The sequence below is a fragment of the Mus caroli genome, chromosome 2, assembly GCF_900094665.2.
Source record: "Mus caroli chromosome 2, CAROLI_EIJ_v1.1, whole genome shotgun sequence".
Taxonomy (NCBI): domain Eukaryota; kingdom Metazoa; phylum Chordata; class Mammalia; order Rodentia; family Muridae; genus Mus; species Mus caroli.
Window position 1 is genome coordinate 137,920,098 of NC_034571.1, and position 20,001 is coordinate 137,940,098.

General features: G+C 43.4%; 1 protein-coding gene across 1 annotated transcript in view; it reads left to right on the forward strand.

Moving 5' to 3' along the window:
• Rin2 (Ras and Rab interactor 2) overlaps positions 1 to 20,001 on the forward strand; it is a 206,732-nt gene that overhangs the window by 19,451 nt on the left and 167,280 nt on the right. Inside the window, exon 2 of the mRNA XM_029472237.1 lies at positions 14,727 to 14,850. The gene's annotated coding sequence lies outside the window, so the exon portion shown is untranslated. The remainder of the gene's footprint in view (positions 1 to 14,726; positions 14,851 to 20,001) is intronic.

The following is a 20,001-nucleotide window of genomic DNA, read 5'->3' on the forward strand; positions in this document are numbered from 1 at the left end:
TGGACCATCTCCCTCAGTCATAAGATGAAGGCTATTGGGGGGTGGGGGCACGGGGTGATGCCAGGTACTTCAGACCCACTGAAAGAGCCAGGGACAAATGCAGATACTGGCTGTGTGACACAGTCTCATCCACATTGTTTGCTCTGGGGCTGAGGCTCCAGGTTAACTCATGACATGCTGTCTTGTGTCTGAGCCATATGGCCCTAGTCAGCTATGTTCAACATTTACAAATGTCTTCTTTTTCAAACAAAGAGAGCTTGAAAGCCAGAAGTGGGACTCCAGGTACCTTCTGTAGCCTTCGATTTTTATTCCAGAAAAAAAAAAAAAAAAGATGTCTTCAAGGGCATTCCACGTGTGAGACAGGACTGTTCTCTGTCTTGGCAATGACTGGTGAAATTAAAGAATTTTGGCTTTCAGTATGCTTTAGTGGTCAGAAAGGATTTTAAACAATTCTGTACACATACACACGAGTGTGCGTTATTATAAAAAGTTACTTATTTAGAACCTTATATATATTATTGTACAGTTGACTCTCCATACTGGCCGGTTTTACTTGGATCTAATAATTTGAATAACTTTGGATAGGAAATATTTGATATTAAGAGACATGGCTCAGTGGTTATGAGAATTGACTGCTCTCACAGAGGGCCAGAGTTTGACTTCCAGTACCCGCCTGGCCAGTTCACAACCATCTGTAACTCCAGTTCCAGGAGACCTGACACCCTCTTTTGGTTTCTGAGGGTCTTGCACAGACATAAATGCAGTCAAAACACCCAGGCACATAAAATAATTAAAAATGCATTAAAAAAGAAAAAGAGGTCTTTATTGAATGTGCATGGAGTTCTGATTTTCCCATAAGCAGCACAGCATAGTAACTGGTCATGTAGTGTTGTATTGTGTCAGTTCTAAATCCTCTAAAGGTGATGTCAGTTGCACAGGAGAATGCATGGATTATATGGAGGGCAACATTTATGTAAGAGTTTTGGCAATGTGAGTTTTGGTAACTTGTAGGGCCCTGGGACCTGCCTAAGGCTCCTAAGGATGCCAAACTAAGAAATACTTGTATGGTGTTGAGCAAATAGGCTTGGGGGAATGATATTCTTAAATGCATTAAATGGCATTTTTATTTTTTAGCGTATAAAACTCTGAGTTGGAGTAGAAGTATGGCCTTTGTCACCTTGATCTAGAAAGAGAGCAAGTATTGTAATCATTTATATAGCCCCCCCTCAGGATTGTGAAGAAACAGAATTCTACAAACTTCAGATCCCCTGTTTGAGTCCAGCTAGGAGCCCAGGTGAGACCTGGCAGGCTGAGAAGCCTGTGGGAGCATTGAGTGGAGGACACGAGTGTGCAGAGGCTGGGCAAGACAGCACAGGCTACATCAACTGTCGAAGACCAGTGTCATCCTGAGGAAGGGGACTCTGGGAGAGATCGAGGGTGCTAGGAACACTTGCCTCTGGTGACTTTGTGATGTTGAGAAAGTCAACAAAAGAGATAAAATGGAGGATCCTGAAGAAAGCAAAGGGCATCCCAACAGAGGGCAGACGACCCTGAGAGCAGACCCAACTGATAAAGAAATGACACCATTTTAACACTAGAGGGCGTGCTTGAATCAGGAAACCCAGTCAGCCACCCAGGCGTGCTGCCCTTGCTTGCACCGGATCTAATGGTCAGAAAAGAAATGTGGTGCCAACCCAGGAAGCAGAAGTGTACTAAGCAGAGCTACAGCCTGAAGAAAATAGAGTTTGAAAGTCAAAGCATTTCCCATCATAAATGTTCTTATCATCTCTTAGGTGTAAACACACATACACACACACACACACACACACACACACACAAAATACCAATCTTTTTTTTCCCCAAGGGAGGCTACAGAGATAACTCTGTGGTTAAATTCTCTTTCAGAGGATCCAGGTTTGATTCCCAGCACCCAGGGAGCAGTTCACAACCATCTGTAATTCCAGTTCCAGGGCGTGTAAGGTCCTCTTCTGTCCTCCCCAAGTGTCCAGCATGCAAGTGCTGCACAGACATACATGCAGGCAAAACACTCAGACACATAAAATGGTGATAATAATAATGAATTTAGAAAGGAAAAATGAGAGTGGATTTATAGTCCTCTTGCATGTGGGACTTTGCAGTCGTTGTTAACCTTGGGCTGTGGGGCAGAGAGTATTTTTCCAATAGAGTTGAACAGCAGCAACCATCCAGCCTATGTGTTCTCCTGGCCACTGGCCCATCAAGATGAAAAGTCTTATCTATTGCCTCTCAAGCCCATGGGGCTTTGTGTCTACTTGTACCTGCTAGGATGGAAGAGGAATTTTGCCACATTTCTTCTGAGGATAAATTGAAAAGGAAAAGATCCAGTGATGTCCCTTCCGCTTCATGGGTCATTCTTCTTGCATCTGTGAGCTGCATCCTCTAAGCAGTTAGGTTGTTCCGAGGCCACCATGCTATGAGGAAGCCAACCTTAGCCAGAGAGGCCAATGACAAAGTCCGAGCTACATGGAGAAGTGACCTACTGCTTGCCAGCTGCCAGACCAGACCGTGCTTCCTCTCACCCCCCAACCCCACATTCTAACTCCAGCTACCATCTGGCCACGGCCTCATCCGACACTCTCAGCCAGAACTGCTCTGCCAAATTCTTCTGGAATTCCAGACCCTGAGAAACCATGGCAATAAGGAAATGAGTATTGTTTTAAGCCACCGAGTCTTGTGGTCTTATTACACAACAATGGATAATTAGGATGAACAAATCCTTAAGGAATAACAACGAGTTCCAGAGAAAAACAGCAGCTTTACTTAAAAACCTTTTATGTTCGTTTTTTTTTGTTTTGAACAGTTCTCAAAGAAGCTGACAGTACAGAACATGTCGTTTTTGGAGAAGAATTATGTCCTTCTTTGACTTGGCTTATAAACTAACCTTTCCCCTGAAGAAGAATTGAGATATTTTTAGATGACTTCCTTTTCCTTTTGTCTTTCTGTTTTGTAGCTGGGAAGGTTTAACTCTCCATGGCTTTTGGCAAAAGCTGTGGGACAGATTGTTAGAACCATTTACTATGTCCATGCCTGAGACAAAGTTGAAAGGATGCAGGAATCTGTAGTACATTGTACAGAGGTATGACTGATTGGTTTCTTCCAGACTGGATGTGAGATTTACTACTGAACAAAATTTGGTAGGGTATAGGTGAGCATAGTAGAAGCCCTTGGTTATGCAGGGCCCACCACTTCTCCAAGAGACTGCAGTTGAGGACATCTTTGACTCCATAGCTTGCTGGAACAAACCACTTCTCAGCTGCCTCGTCTTCAAATTCATCTACATTAAACTTAGTGAAGCCCTGCCTCTTTGAGATGTAGATCTTCCAGCAGCTAGGGAAATGGAACTTGGTTCTAGGCGGGTCCTTAATCATATGTTCTTTAGAATGCAGCTTGGTGCAGATGGATATGATGACCCAGCAGATGTGAACCCTGGCCACTGTGCCTTGGGGCTTCTCAGAGGCATGCATACCTGTCTGGAGCCTAGAGTCGGGACAGCGTTGAGATTAGACACAAGAATAGCTGCCAGGAAATTGTCTCAAAGGTCCCTTAGGAAAACAAACTGTGTAAATACGCATGTGGGCAGTGCTGGCAAGTTTTGCTGCCAACTTTAGATGCAACCAGTGTGCTAATCCCAAGGAAACACTTCCCTGAGCAAGTTGCCTCTGAGGCTCAGTGAACCCCTTCAAGTTAGGCATCTTCACAGGATGGAGCCTCCGATGGGTAGAGCTTTGCCCTCCGGACTCCTTTTGTCTCAGGACAGTGCGGGGGGGGGGGGGTTCTGTGGCATTCATTGCTTTAATAATCTCACTCGCTCTCTCAGCGCCATCTGAATGCCCTCTTGGCTTCAACTTACTTCTGTTAAATAAATTAGTGTGTAACTTTTAAATTCCATTTCACTCTTGTTCTAAGGACGCAGGCATAATTAAAGCAGCTTCTTGATCGAAATATTATGTAAATGACCCCTATTCCCGGTCCTGGTGGGATCCCTGCTTGCCACTCAACGTTGGTTTTACCTTACCAATGACTGACGCCTGCTATGAAGCTAGATAATTACAACTAGTTGATTTCCTCATACCAACACCTGTACCTTCAGACATCTTCCCTGGGGTTTCAGCGACCTGCTCTCTGAAAATGTCTTTGTCACCTTTTGTCTATTGCTCCAATCTGTTTTCTCCTGCGGGGTCACGAGAGTGACAGGACATTTGACCTAAGTTGTCATGTCCTCATTCACATCATTCTGCCTGTAGCATCCTCTGGTGCTGAGGTCCAGTCTACACTTTTATCTTTGATGAGAAAGAAATCTCTTCCATCTTAAGTGCTGGCACAGGATTCCTCACCTCGAGTCTCAAATTGCCCCTCCTCCAATTTCAATCTCTTGGTCCCAGGCAAGCCTCTTCAAGTTACAGACCAAGAATAATTCCATTTCAATGAGAAAGGAACCTTTTTTTTTTCTTTTTTCAAACAAACCATTTCAGTAGCCATCAAACCTGTTTTTCTAAATATGACCACATCTTTTGTTTCTGTACACTTTTGGATAGTTCAGGTTTATCATAGTCTTATTAAGAGCGGCACCCAAAATTTCTGAGCAGAATGTCAGGGAGTGGCCTGGATTCTCTAGACCTTTGGCTTCCTCATTGTTAATGTCCCATTTTCTGGATACAGTGTTATCAATAGATTGTGATTCCACAGTCATCGATTGGGTGCCTCAGTCTAGATCTTCCATGGAGCCACGGTCGGCTCATTCAAAAACGAAATGGTTGCCCATACTGACACCAGTCCCTCCAGACTGAATGAGGCCAGTAGGTCAGTAGGTCAGAGTGCCGGTATCTCATATCTAGATCCCAGGCCTTATGACCGAGGAAGGGTTGGATAGTTTTCTTTTCTCCCTTCATTATCTATTTGAGGATATGAGTTTTAGGGTAGAGAATTTTTTATTCTGGCAGAATTACCCATTTGTTTCCAGTAATTTTTCAACCAATGTTGGGCTTTTCAAGTTTAACTCACCTTTCCCCAAATGTAATAAATCATCCCCTTGCCTCACACGTCCTCCTGATAACCACATCTGTCCCCTTCTCCTTGGGTCTGGAGCAGTTGGGTATCGCTTCCATTCTCTAGGTTGAGTCAGTAGGTTCAGGCCCCTGTCACGTGACCTAAGTATTTCTTCTGCCTCTAGTGCCCTATCTGTATCAGATTGTCAGTAATCGGTGTAGATGTGCAGTCATTTGCCCAGCCCCCATCTGGCTTATCTTTCCATGATAATCCCCAGGTTCCTGGAGCTGACTGGCAGCAGACAGTTCTTTTGTTTTTCTTTCCAGCCACATCCTCTCTTAGCCAACCTGTTCTGACTATGTGAAAATGTCTTTCCCCACCATACCCCAGCCAAAACAGCACCCATCTTTTGCGTCCCTGGGAAATGGCCCATGTCTAAAACAGAACTCCATTTGTGTACTTGTAGTGTCCAGCATAGAGTCTGAACAGAGACAACAAGTACTGGTTAAACTGAGCAAACAAAGAAATTTCTTATTCTATTTCTTTACTTATAAAGATGAAATTAGAAATGATTGAAAAATCCCTAAGAATCAGGTGTACTGACACATGTCTTTAATTCCAGTACTTGGGATCCAGGGGCAGGCGGATCTCTGTGAGTTCAAGATCAATGTGGTCTGCATAGTGAGTTCCAGGACATCCAGAGCTACATAGTGAGTGAGACCCTGTCTCAAAACAAAACCAAAACAAAACAAAACAAAAAACCAACAACAACAACAAAAAACCTGATCATTCTTGAGTATATTGATACAAAATTCAATTCTCAAAGAAAATAAGAGATAGTTTATTCAGGAGTCAACATGAATGGCTGTGTTCCAGAAATGCAGATTTAAGTTAACCCAAATGTCATGTTCCAACATGGGAAAAGTTTTATGAAGGTTTTATAGCAAGAGAGAAAAAAAAAATCATAAACCAAGATATATTTAAAAATGTATTGGTAGAGGGGTTGGAGAGATTGCTCGGAGGTCAGTAGTACTCAGTGTTCTTGCAGGGGCTCTGGGTCGGATTTTTAGCATCCACATGGCAATTTAGTACCACCATCTTTAACTCCAAGTCCAGAAGATCTGACACCCTATTCTGGCCTCCATGGGCACTGCCTACATATGGCACACAAATACATATCCACGAGAGACACTCATTATATAAAATAAAAATACATAAATCTAAAAAATAAAATAAAATTTGCAGAACTAGATGTGGTGGCTCAGACCTTTAATCTCACTACTCAGGAGGCAGAGGCAGGCAGATCTCTGTGAGCTCCATACACAGTGAGACCATATCTTTGAAAACTGGTAGGAACAGAAGGGTTATAACAGCAGAAAAGAGGGAGAATCTACTTATAGGCCCCAGTTGCTATCTGACGGCATTTGTAAGCCTTCAGGTCTGTGGAAGCTAGGGATCTGCTTCTATATTCCAAAAGGCTTTTAGATCAAACACAGAAGTGAACAGCAAGTGACTCTTTGGAATGGATCACCAGGTTTCTTTATCCTGTTATATTGTGTCCATTTCAGACAATAGATAAGAGATACAAAGTTTTCCAATGTTGCCAGAAATGTTCCTTTTCAGAATTATCCAGAACTATTATCTTCGTTCCTTCTGTAACATTGAAAAGGAACCGTGCATTTCCTCCTTTCCTTCCTCGGCCACTTTCTTCTAGAGATATGGCCAGAGAAGGTGACAGGGTCAAGCTGACAGTGCGAGGAGGAAGAGGAAGCCCCCGAGGAAAGGCCTTCTGAGTAGGAGCTGCTGGGATGTTTTCTATAATAACATGCGTGCTTGATGTCGCCTTATGTTTATGCCCCATCTATGGGCAGCTAACCCAATCCCAAGCTTAATAGACAATTTTACAGTCTAGTTTTACAAGGTGTGTACAGGGCCAGAAAAATGGCTGGATGGATAAAGTGACTTGCTACAAAGCCATGGGCCCACTTGGTGCAAGGAGAGTTGTGCTCAGACCTCCACATGTTCCCATTCTGTTCCCTCACCCACAATGGCGTGATTGCTGAGCTCAGGACCAATGGTCTGAGAGGAAGAGTGAGTCTGGAAAGGCCAGGGGTAATGAGCCCTCAGGCAGTGGGGGAGACAGGCTTCAGTGAGAGGACTCCTTTAATTTGGGGGAACAAAGGCTATTTAAACCTTTTGGGATTGCATGGGGGGCCTTAGGGAGCCAGGGCCAGGGTGCTGGGAATGCTTCATTTGCATAAGAAGAAAATCTGGGTGTTGCTAGACATGACTTTACAGAGGAAAGGAAGTTTAGCCTGGTTGCTGCTGTGCCTGCAGCCTCCTCTGGTGTGAGCAAAGGTTGGGGTTGCAGGACATGCAGGCCTGGGACAGGGGAAGGAGTGGTCCCATTCCTACCATTCTTGAGACAAAATTTCTGAGATTGGACATGGCCTGACTATACTCCTACTCCAGACCAGCTCCTCCTGGCTCCACAGTTCCATGGCCCTACACACACGCCTCTACTTGTGTATATACACACAACCAACCAACAAGCAAATATTTACAAAATTAAAATATGAAAGGCTAGAGAGATCCAAGCATGGTGGCACTCACACACTCTCTCTCTCTCTCTCTCTCTCTCTCTCTCTTTCTCACACACACACACACACACACACACACACACACACAATCTGTCACAAGTTTGAGATACATGAGATGTTCAGGTCAGCCAGGGCAATCTTGTTGAGACTGTCTCAACAAACAAAACAAAACAAAGAGAACATTCAAGTATGTAAAATGTTTTAGAATATTTTACATTAATCAAATAATGGCAGAAAGCTTAGAGTATAACTCCGTGAAATTTAAGCAAGGGTAGACTCCATCATGATCATCAGAGGAATCACGTGGGTGAGACAAACTTCACAGAATAATCATCATGTGAGTAATACATGCCAAGGAAGGTACTTAACCTAAGCTCTGGGTATGCAGGGCAGCAGAGGTTCACAGAGTGAGGAGGCGTGGATGGGATTAGGGAAAAACAGATGAGAACAGTGACGGTCCCTATAGGAGACAAGGGTGGGGACCAAGGTGACTGATTTTACAGAGGACATCAGGGCTTTGCTGGCAACCAGCTCCTGGCATTGCTCAGGTCTCACATCTTCCAGCTACGGTACAATGACATGAGACCACAAGTTCCTAGACTGCAGGTTGGTTTGAGAAAGAAAAAGATTCAACATTGTTCCCATTCATCACTTAATAAAGGGTCTTAAAGGATAAATAGATGGTAAAAGAAGGTGGCAGCAAAGGGTAAGGTGTTAGGGACCAGATAGCATCCCTCTGTGTGTGTGCCAGAATGTGTTCAGAATAGACCATTGTGGATATGGCGTGTGTATTCAGGAAATAGCATTGGGTAAGTGTTTTTGAGGGAATTTCTGCATGTGTGTGCGTGTTCAGAAGATAACATAGAGGGGTGTGTGTGTGTGTGTGTGTGTGTGTGTGTGTGTGTGTGTGTGTTAAAAATGTAGCAAATACCCCAGCCCAGCCAAAGGAGACTAAGGTCCAGAAAAGCTTTGAGGATAACGACAGAGCAGCCATGACACTGTCCAATAGAAATGCAGTGTGAAGAACATATGCACATTTATACTTTTTGTTAAATCACATGTTAAAAAGTTAAACACAGTTAATTTGATAAAATACTTAATACTAAATTTCCAGGTATTTCAACCTGATAAATATGAACATGTGTTATTGAGGTAATTCATGGTTTGATTTGTTTCTTTTTAACTCCAAAATATGTATAGTCTGTATTTGCTGTATATGTCTATTTGGACAGCAAAAGTTCAAGTGACAAAAGCCACCTAGGACTGTTGTACAACCCAGACACAGAGGATTCTAACTCTGGCAGTAGTCACTTAGTTTTTCTCTGAATATTATGTTTCCTCTAATCTTTGACTAGGGATTAAACGGTGCTGTGGTATGGATTGTGAGTGTCCCAAGGGCCTCAAGTTAAGGTTTGTCCCCACAGGGTGATATGTTTAGAGGCAATAGACTCTGTAGGAAGTGGGGCCTCCTGAGAGGTCCTTAGGTCACTGCTGGTGTGTCCTTAAGGAGGTGAGGGACCTGGCCCCCCACCCCCATCTTTATGTTCTCCACAGTGAGGACTATGGTTTGGCTCTGCTGGGTGGATCCCCAAAGCTTAAGGAGCTGCTTCAGCACAGGGTGAAAGCCACAGGCCACCTGATTGTGGACGGAAGCCTCCAGAACTGTGAGCCAAGACTTTCTAAAGTTATTTGTTTGGGGTGTTTTTTATAGTAACAGAAAACTTTCCCAAGGGGGGCTCACCCTCTCTAAGAAAAAGGGGAGGGACCAATGGGGGGAAGGATTTGTAAGGGTGGGACTGGGGGTGGGGGGGACTGTGATCGAATGAATTGAAAATAAATGAAAGAATAAAAAACTAAAGGCACTGCCGCTCCTCCAGAGGACTCAGGGGTGCTTTCCAGCCCTCTCACTGCGGCTCCCAACCATCTAACTTCACTTCTAAGGAATCCAGTACATGGAAGCAAAATACTCATTTATATGAAATAAAAATAAAGGTTAAATTAAAAAAGAGTGAAAACTAAGACAGTTGGTAGGACCTTTTCTAATACAATTAATTTAAACAGACAAAAAAACCAACAAACAAAACCAGAAAATGAAAAGACAGGGTGGTTAGGAGGGGTGTAAGAGGCTTAATTCTAAGAAGAAAAGGCTCCAAAGATGTTGGGAGCTCATGAAACAGCCTTTAACCCTTTCTGATGCTTAGAAATCTTGTGGCAAAACAACAGCAACAAACAAACAAACAAACAACCTGTTTTACTTAGTGCAATTCCACACTTCTTAGTTAAGTGTATGGAACAATGTTGTGACCCTTGTTAAATTCAGGAGTCCTGATTTTGTAGGAAAATCTGTGGGGAAGGCTAAGCAAGCTAGATTTGCATCCCAAATCATGGTTGCTATGGAATTTCTAGGAAGTGCATACACAGAATTACGAGTGAATAGATTCTTAAACTAAGCCAGTGCAAAAATGTGGCCTACACATGCAGATGCCATGGGCAGTGTTTGGTACCAACAGAAACTTGGCGACATAAGATAGAATGGACTTATCTAACTTTACTTTTGTAGGGACGTATTAGGGAAACCAGTTATTTAATCCATTACCTGATGCTGTCACAGAATATACTAGCTGGATAATTTATATGAAATGGAGGTTTATTAACTCGTGCTTCTAGGGGCCGAGATGTCCAGGAGTCAGAGGCTAGCCTAGCATCTGGTTGGTGTCTGCTGGAACTCTTTTTACTTCATTGTAACCTGATAGATGGCATCCATGAGTTGAGCAGTTGTGGTAGAGAGATCTCGCCTGTATAAACAAAGCCACTCTGCCTGAAAATCCACTAAGCCATGAATGGAGCATCTCAGGACACAGTCAGAGTCCAGAGGCCCCACCTCTGAGCACTGGTTTTAGGAAGTAAGTGTCCTATATTGGCTTTCAGGAGCACCTTCAAACCACACCAGCAACAGACCTAAGGCCCTCGCTGATGGCATCCAGAGTCAGTAAGTATGAGATGTGATAAAAAGAATTGTTAGACGCCTTCTCTAGAGCAACTTTTCAAAAACCACTGATCCTGCCGTTTGCCTGTGAAAACATTCAGCCAGCTTAATCACGCTCAGTAACAGTGAACGATGGGCCATAACTTTTAGGTGACTTTGTCAGAATACGTGAGGAAATTAACAACCACCTCGATTTCCAGAGTAACTATGTCTGCATTGAAAAATCAAACCTAGTTGGTTATCCTGGCCTCTTTAACTTGCTTTTACCTGGAGGATGTTGTTGTCTTGTGGTCCTGGAAACTGAATCCAAGGCCACTCACATACTAGGCAAGGGCTGAACTCTGAACTAATCCCCAGCTCTCCTTTTCCTTCCTACTTTGAGACAGGGTTATTACTAAGTTGCCCAGGCTAGTTTTCTTTTTGTTTTTTCTTGTAGCCCAGGCTACCCTTGAACTCAAGATCTTGCTTTAACAACCCTAAGTGGCTGGGATTACAGACCTGTGTCACTAGATCTGGCTACCTTGGGCATTTTTATTTCTAAAATTTTTTATAAGTAAGTAGAGGGGTTTTTGTTGTTGTTGTTTTGTTGTTGTTGTTGTTGTTCTTAATAAGAATCATAATTCAGCCAGACAGTGATGGCACGCGCCTTTAATCCCAGCACTTGGGAGACAGAGGCAGGCAAATTTCTGAGTTTGAGGCCAGCCTGGTCTACAGAGTGAGTTCCAGGACAGCCAGGGGATACACAGAGAAACCCAGTCTCCAAAAAAACAAACAAACAGAGAAGAATCCTAACTCAGAATTTCTCACAGTGCACAGTACCTGACACTTACTCACCGTTTATTTAACAAGTAGTTGTGATGAGGAAAACCTTTCTAATCCCACAAACTTGGCTTTCCTCCATACAGAAATTAAATTAAAAATTAAAATAACTTAAAACCCTGGGGGTTAATAGTCATTAGACAATAGCAAGTGTGTTTAGGAACCCATGTAAGTTGGGCAGAAGTTTGTGTTCCTTTTGGGAACACAGTTTTGTTCAAGTTCACTAACAAATTACAACAGCTACCCTTCACTGAGGAACTGCTGGGACACGTTCCCACGTTGTTCCTGCTGCTTACCCCTGCCTGGAAGGAGCTGTAGGCAGCCTGTGTCTCTCTTTAATGCATAGTTCTGTTCTCCAAAGGACTAGTGTTTTGTATTTCCATATAAAATTTTACAGCCTGTCATGTCATACCTCTTCAGTGTAAATTCAGTTCGGTTCATGTCTATGTTACATGCTTTAGTTCCGGCTTCCTAAATCATTGTGTTCTGCAACGTCAGGTGCCTTTTGAAGCTGCTTAGTAAACTTTACCTGATAGGTAATCCTTCCCACTCCCTGCCTTGGGCCTTCTTCTGGATGGTGTTTATTTGTGTAAACTGGGTCATGTTGAGCCATATTTAATTCTCTGTTATGCCCATGTGGTCAAGACGTCAGAAGCCTGAAACTACAGACTCTGTTGAAAGGGCTCCGTGATAGACTGTAGTGAACTATTAGACATCCCAGTGACAGCCAGCCTCCCTCTTCTCTAAGAACCATGTGCACCTTTTGTCACCTCCCCTAGAATGCTATTTTGTTAAATCCAAATGGCAAATGAGTGCCCAAATTCTAAAACTCAGTCAAAAGTCCTGATGACAAGACTGGCCTCATGCTCCATACTGCTGTCCTCAGACAGGGGATGACATAAAGCCAGGGCCCTGAACAGCACACAGTCAGACAGCATCAGTAATCAATGTGAGTCCCAGGTGTGAGGCTCTACAGCAGAGCCATTTAAGGAGAATGGGTTTTCACACAGAGGAGCTGCATGAAAATATGGATGTGAAATCCAGTTGGTGGAAAACACTTAATGAGCCCAGGCAAGATGGGAAGTACACGTGAGCTCAGCTTTGCTTGTTTGGCAAAAGAAGTATTTAATGGCACATAATGAAGATGTTCAAATGGGCAGCCACAGCAAGAGCTTATTTTCAGATTCACGTAGCAACCTTTTGGAGTTTGTGATGTAAGTTGGCTCGTTTGTTGTTTTGTTTGGTTTGATTGTTTTGGCTTTTCCAGAAAGGATTTCACTAAGTAGCTTTGGATCACCTGGAATATGCTCTGTAGAGCAGGCTGGACTTGAACTCAGACAGGATCTGCCTGCCTCTGTCTCCCAAGTACTGGAATTAAAGGTGTGAGCCACCACCACCCCCAGCTGATTTTTTTGTTTTTTTTTTTTTATTAAATTCAAAATGTGTGTGTGTGTGCATGTATGTGTCTGTGTGTATGTGTGTGTCTCTGTGTGTGTGTATGTGTGTGCCCGCACACATGCTTACATGTGTACATGGCATGCATGCATGCATTTAAGTGCAGTGCAGAAGAGGGTGTTGGATCTGCTGGAACTGGAGCTATAGGCCGTTGTGACCTGCTCGAAAGGGTGCTGGGATCTGAACTCAGGCCCCCTGCAAGTCGCCTTGACCACTTTCTCTCTAGCCCCTAAAGTAAAATTTTATTTCAAGGGTAATCTTTAATAACTTATTGAAGTATATTCTGGAGGCTGAGAAGATGAGCCAGTGTAGTGGTGTAGACTTGTTCTAAGTAACGATGGAGAGAGGAGACAGACCCCAGGGCTCACTGAACAGCCAGTCTACCTGAACCAACCAGTTCCAGGTCCAGTGAAAAAACCTGTTTCAGAAAGTAAGGTTGAGATTGATAGAGGAGGATGCCAAGGCCACCCTTTAGCCTCCACAAGCCTGTGTAGAGGTGAGCACACCTGTATGTGCACATGTGCATTCACACACATGATGACATTCTGGGGTAAAGCACTGTTATTAAGTGTGGGTCATGACCGCCCCTCCTTCAGTGATTGTGACTGGAAAATGGGTGAAGATGCACATTGACCATACTTTTCAATAAAAGTGAAGGGGTAGGGAAGAAGTACTTCATAGAGTTTGTTTCTGTCTTGCGCATGTGGGTATGGGTATAAGCTGTGATGGAAAATACGTTACTGCTGTGGGTGAAAGTCAAGTGGGTTTGAAGTGCATTAATCACAGAACCTCAGTCTCCACTGGATGAGGGCATGGTATTAACAGCCTTGAAGGCAGGGCTGCTCTGGAGTCCGAGTATAGGTTCTGCCCTAATGCATTCTAGGTCTGACCGTGTATAGGTTCTGCCTTAATGCATTCTGGGTCTGACTGCGTATAGGTTCTGCCCTAAAGAATTCTGGGTCTGATCCGGCTGCGTTATTCCCACACCTAAAAGTTGAATCTTCTAAAGTAACTGGACAGGGCTAGTGAGGATATTTCAGGCCAGATGTAAGGGGTTGGGAGGGGTGCTTACATGGAGGGAAGGGGAAGTCTGAGGTCAGTTATAGAGTCTGTTGGAGAAGGGAGACAGAGAAATGGCATGAAAGTGTGAAGGAGAAAGACAACTGCAGCAAGTCATTGTAAGGACATGACAAGCAAGGGGAGTGGACCTATAACTAGCATCTAGTTAGAAAAGTGATACTTGAGTGTGAATTATTTAATACTGGAATACATAAAACGAGTGAGAAAAGATCTGAATAAAAACTGTCCATCTGTGCTGGGATACAGGTATTAGTGTGATGGTAAAAGGGACTCTTAGCTGTGAGCTTGTGTTTTGTTTTCCTTCATGGGCCGTGATGTATTTATGTACTAAGGTAATTGACAGGAACAGTTGACAATGACCTGTGGCAGCATGAGAATCCATTCCAGAAGCCCAGAGTGGATGATCAAAGCCCTCTCAAGAGGAGCTGATGGTGCTGCAAAGAGAAAAGAAGAAAACTTGCCACTTAATTGATAGTGACAACAGGATGTCGGGGATCCATCCTTTGTGTTAGGAAGACTGTTTGGAGTCTTTAAATTCCCAACAGCAGCTGGGAATGTGGAGGGCATTGCTGGTTCAGAAGACCCCTCCCCCATTTCCTGGTCCAGAGGTAGGCCTGGGGTCAACATGGGCAAGGAAACCATCCTGTGCTCACACCTGTCAGTGTCCTTCCAGGGCAGGCAGGGAACAAGTCACCTGTGTGGTTGCTCATGGTGCTTTTAACTGTATCCAAATCCTAAACAGTGAATTCTGTGTGTTGCAGATGGAGACCTGAGACAGAAACTTCTGAACTTCCATAGGGAAAGATCAAATGTGTGAACCTTCAGAGCCCTGCAGCAGACAGGCCCGAGCTGAAGAGAGAGGAGAGAAAGATGCTGGCCTGACAGGTAGGTAAAAATGAGATGATGAAACCCAGGACTCATCAACCCAGGGAGGTAGTTCATTTCCAGCCCTGTCATTGAAGTTGGGATTTTATTCTCTGCTAGCTTTGGAAGGTTGCCATGGAAACTGATGCCCTTCATGATGTAGCAGGATCAGAGCCACCCAAGAGTCAGGACATTTTAGGAACCCCAAGAACATAAAGTAGAACCAGAAACTTTGCAGGGAGCATTGACCTCACGTCACTCAGGCACAGCCTTAGTAGGTTAACTGGTTTAATCTTCACAAGAGCCGAATGGGGCAGGCATTGCTATTGGCAGCAGAATAGAAAGAGCACAGAGTTAGTCCAGTGCCTTCACCAACAGAAACCATGTCACTTTTCAGGTTCCCTGCTCCCATTTTTTTCTTTCCGTCTGGTTTCGGTTTTTTTGTTTTGTTTGTTGTTGTTATTTTGCTTTTTTTTTTTAAGCAGTACATATATACATTTCTATCCTTCAGGAAGTAAGCCTAGAAGAATATCAGTTCAGATCACTGCGACAGAACAACAAATGGTCAAAGTGGAATTATTGTTTTTCCAAAATCTTGCTACTCCTCCATCAACGACAGGGTCTACTACTTTCCTTCAGCTTGAATCTGGGCAGGACTTAGTAGCTGAACTGACACACATCGCAAGCAACTTTAAAGCAAAAGGGACCTGGCTTTTGCCTGGCTTACTAATTATCTTGGGACTTGGTTCTTAGGACATGTGGTCTTCTGGCCACCATGTTGTAGGGGAAACTATGTGGTCCTGGTTCTAAGTGACAGCCCACCGGTTCGTGAGTGAGGCTCTGTGAGGCTGGCCCAGCCTCCAGGTTGCCTCCTCAGAGTCCCTCTAGTAAGATGAAGACAAGCTGTGGTTGATGAACCAGTCCTGCTGAGCCCTGCCCTTTGCGACAGATTGTGAGCAAAGTAAGCACATTTGGTGCTATTCATTTAACTCGCAGCCACACCGTTTAAGGTAGTTATCGTGACGTTCGTTTACGATAAAGCCAAGATGACATGAAATTCAGTGATGGGTGCAAAGCCGCATGGCTAGCTAATGAGTTGCTTGTATTGACCTAAGATTTCCTATTTTCCCGATTGCTACTCCTCACTATGGACCCTAGTTAGACGCCCTCTGTCCTGGCCTAAACATAGAGTCCTCCATGTGCTGGATCTTCTGGTATCTGCTCATGTCTTCTGGTATGCATGTGCCTTTTGTCTATCATACAGAATAACTGTTATATGACACATTGAAGTCAAGGCCTATGCTAGAAGGAAAGAGAGAAAGCACCTGAGACAAACCCTTCCATGACTTTCAGGAGGTCAAGCATGGGATAAAAATATTGATCAATGTGTCATATGACAGTTCTCTTTTCCCTTTATGTGGGTTCCGGGAGCTCAGGCTCTCAAGCTTGGTGGCAAGCGCTTTTACCTACTGAGGCATCTTGCTGGCCCCACAGTAACATCTTAAACATCAGGCAACTGAATTGCACAGTTCCACAGAAGTGCTGGGGCCCCACTGACAGAGACAAGGAAGAGAGAGCCCCTGGCATAGGGGTGTTTTTATAGTCACAGAAGTAAAGCAAAGAAAATATTTGGCTGCAATTATAAAGTGGCTGTATTTGGTTTCTCCCATTGGAAATAGAAGAAACTAGATGGTCCACTTATGCTTGCAAATTAAACAAAGCTTAGGTCGCTTCTAAGGACCAACTGATTTGGTCTGCTCAGGGGTATCTCAGCTCCTGCCTCCATCTTAATTAGCTTTTTAAAAGTGAAACTGCCTTTCTTGCTTCCTTGGTCTTTCCTGTTAGATAAAACATCTTTGTTCTGAACTTGTATAAATAAATATCTCCAATAAAGTGTAGCTGTAAAGCAAACAATAACAGGAATTTCCACATGGCATCCTTGTTTCATTAGATTGTTAAAATAGTGGCAAACGTTTTTAAAGGAGGAAGAGCAAATATCTACCGCAGAAGACACTGAGGTGTGCTGTGGCTAATATATCAGCTACTTTCCCTGTTACTATGATGAAGCAGCTGATGAAGTGACTTAAGAAAGGAAAGGCTTATATGAGCTCTTGTTTGAAGATACAGATCACTGTGGCGACAGAGTCATAAAGCAAAGAGAAGTGACTGCTAGTGTCCTGCCTCTTTCATTCAACATGAGACCTGAGCCCATGCTGTGACACCACCTGTATTCAGTGTGCAACTTCCTTCCTCAACCAAGCTCTTTTGAAAGCATTCTCATAGACACAAGACGTATGCTTCCTAGGTAATTCTAAATCCTTTTAAGTAGGAGTCAAGATTAATGTCCACTGTTAGTCATCACCAAAACTCACGGGGCTGGACCTCCAGTGTAAGAGGATTAATTATTAGTGAGACCATCAAGAGCTGTTAGATAGCTTGGACAGAGGTTTCATAAATGGATTAATGCTTTCCTTGCTGGGCTGAGTTCTCACTGCTATGGGACTGGTCTTGTTGGACTGAGTTCTCATTCCTATGGGACCCAAATGGCCACAAGGGTGGGGTCCTATGATACAAGCCTAGCACACTTACTTTCTCACATCATGCATGCTTCTTTCCATATGCACCTGTTTGCCTCACTACCATGAGGCCTTCAGCAGAAGCCCAGGCTATATTCTGCTCCATCATAGGTATTCTGTTAGCATCAGAAAGGGGGCTGGGAATTATGCAAATGATAAATGCGTCGTTTCAGTTGGCTTTGGGAATTCCGATGGGAATTGCGGTACTGTGGTTTTTTACCTCTTATGTGAATGTGTGTGCATATGCGTCACTACAGCTCTCCGCGAACTAAGAATAAACCTTGCCTTTACGTTGTTCAGAATAGACAATGCTTATCTCTATACTTAGAATCTATAGGAACCCAGAAGTAATGGAGGTGACTGAAAAATCAGAATATGGGAGTTATTTACATTACAAAACATGGAAAAATTGGTCTAAAATTTTAGTTAACTTTAATTATTTAATTGTATTTTGCATTAGCTAGACTATTAATTAATTTATCTTGCTGCTTAACAACCTACCCCAAATTCTGGAGAGATGGCTCACCAATTAAGATCACTGACTGACTACTCTTCCAGAAGACTGAAGTTCAGTTTCCAATCCCCACATTGCAGCTAACAACCATCTTTAACTCCACTCCTGGGCATCTGGTGCTCCCTTCTGGGCACTGTACACACATGGTACATGGTCATACATGCAGGCAAAATACAAATAAAAATCCCCTACTCCTACACTTAGGAAAGATTGAATATCTCTTCTAGAAATGCTTAGAGTCAGCAGTTTAGAATCATTAATGTTTCAGACTTTAGAGTTCTGTTTTGGTTTTGGTTTTGGTTTTGGTTTTGGTTTTGGTTTTGGTTTTGGTTTTGGTTTTGGTTTTGGTTTTGGTTTTGGTTTTGGTTTTTTCTTCAGATTTTCAAATACTTGTATTGGTTTTACTGGTTGGGCATCCCTAACATGAAAGTTGAAGCACTCCAAAAATGCTTTGAATTTTCACAGTAGGGATGTTGAGTTTGTAGCTTAGTCATCTTAGCACATAATTCTGTAGGCTGATCGTTTGAGCTGGGACCAGCTGGTGGACTTCGTCTGGTCCTGCTGCATTTTTGCATTGCCATCCTCTGCCAGGCATCTGGGGGAAGGTGGCATCGACGGGGTGGCTGCCCTTGGTTCTGCATGTCTCCATTCTCCAGTCTGAGCTTATGGACATGGAAGCACGGCTTGACAGAGTGGAGAGAGTAGGGCTTGAAAATAAGAGTACGGCTTTCCCACATCCTGCTGGACAAAGCAAATAGAAAGGTTCAGCCCTTGACGGGATGGGGAGCTCCTACACAACCTAGCAAAGGTAGTCTGCGAGGACACAAGGTTGTAAATAAGAGCACATCTTCGAAATCTGCAGTACCACAGAAAATGTCAATAATCTACTGAGGGAACTAGCAATGTTACAAAGAGAGATGCTGGAAAGGATGCTGTTTGTGTGGTTTATAACACATGACAAAAATCTAATGGGATGCTGAAATTGTCCTAGAGTAGAAAAGCCACACATAGTCCCTCTTAGCTATCACACTGTCTGGAAAAGCAGAATTAAGATGCTTGGCAGAGCACAGTTGGGCGACAGGTGTCTCCCCCCTTTGTTCTTTTACCTTCTTATTGATGGGGATGGGAATACTGACAAGCAATGAGGGTTTGGCAGGCAGAAGGGAAGTTAAAAAAAAATGTAAGGAAGTGATTTCATCTGTCACTCAACAACAGACCCCACCCCCTTTAATTTGACTTGCCTGGACTGGCATCAGTTCTGCATGCTTCTTGACATTGCATCTTCAAGTACTGTGGTTTTATGTGTTGGAAGAGCAAAGAATAAAGAGTGGGGAAGTGCCAGCGGTCTGTACCCTGGCTCCTTCTTCATAGTTGAAGTTAAGGACGGCTTCAGCTTCAGTACTTGGCCTGGTAACACCCGCCCAACTCTATCTGTTGTTAAGTTTGTAGCCTTATAAGGGTGGAGTGATATCAGCCTTGCATGTCTTTGGGTCTGTATCTGTGGTTTTGACCAGTAGTAGTTATAAAATGGAAAAGACAAAAGAAAGTAAAACAAAGCAAAGCAAAAAAACTCAGGCTAACTGACTGGATTTTCAACCAAGATCTAACTATCTATTACATCCGAGGAAGTCATATGCAAAGACATTCCTAAACTTGATGTCACCAGTTGGAAATCAGCTTACCGTGCAAATGGGAGCTGAGGATGACAGTGTAGTAATTCTGCATCCGATAAAGAAGAATCCAATCCAAAACTAGTCAGGAGAGATAAAGAGAAGCAGCTACCTACTAATAAAGGGAACAATTCATCAAGATGTATCTAGTGTAAATATTTTTGTACTAAGTCATGGTCCTAGGTCACAAAGCAGGTACTATAAGACATAAGAAACCACAATACAATAATAGTGAGAGACTTTAATACCCAACTCTCATATCTACATGGGGCTTCTACAGTTAGAAAAATATCAGCAAAGAAACTTCAGAGTTAAATTATACTATAGACCCACTGGATTTAACAGATACCTACAGAAAACATGCCATCCAACAGATAGGGAATATACATCCCCAAAGGATACTAAAGAGTTC